The sequence below is a fragment of the Enhydra lutris genome, unplaced genomic scaffold (genome assembly GCF_002288905.1).
Source record: "Enhydra lutris kenyoni isolate GAN:26980312 unplaced genomic scaffold, ASM228890v2 scaffoldscaffold68, whole genome shotgun sequence".
Lineage (NCBI taxonomy): Eukaryota > Metazoa > Chordata > Mammalia > Carnivora > Mustelidae > Enhydra > Enhydra lutris.
This window is the reverse complement of record NW_019154152.1, coordinates 8,366,913-8,367,658: the sequence shown is the minus strand read 5'-3', so window position 1 is coordinate 8,367,658 and position 746 is coordinate 8,366,913.

Genomic DNA, 746 nt, shown 5'->3' with positions numbered 1-746 from the left:
AAAAAGCTATACAACTCAACACACACACACACAAAAATTCAATTTAAAAAAATGGGCAGAAAATACAGACATTTATCCAAAGAAGAACACATACAAATGGACAATAACCACATGAAAAGATACTCACCATCACTAATCATTAGAGAAATGCAAATGAAAACCATAATGAGATATCACCTCCCAACCTCCAGAATGGTTAGAATCAACAACACAGGAAACAATAGGTACCACAATTTCTTTATCCATTAATAAATTGATGGACATTTGGGCTCTTTCCATAATTTGGTTACTGTAGATAATGCTGCTATAAACATCAAGGTGCCTGTATCACAGAAATAGACTCTTATCTATAGAGAACAAACTAATGTTTACCAAAAGGTAGATGGGTGGGGGAATGGGCTAAATAGGTTATGGGGAGTAAGTAGGAGGGCACAGTTTGTTGTATGGACATGTTAAATCACTATATTGTACACCTGAAACAAATATTACAATGTATATTAAATAATTGGAATTTAAGTAAAAACTTTAAAAAATAAAAATAAAATTATCAAGAAAGATATAAGCAAACTAGCATGCTGGGCCCATAAGCATTTGTAAACTATGTGTAGTAGCATGTGGGAGTAGCTTTATGCTTAACTCATTAAAACTGCAGTGAAAATTTTTAAAAAGTCCAGACAGAAATATAAAACAAAACAGAAGCCAGTAAAAAAAAAAAAAAAAAAAAAAAAAAAAAAAAAAAAAAAAAA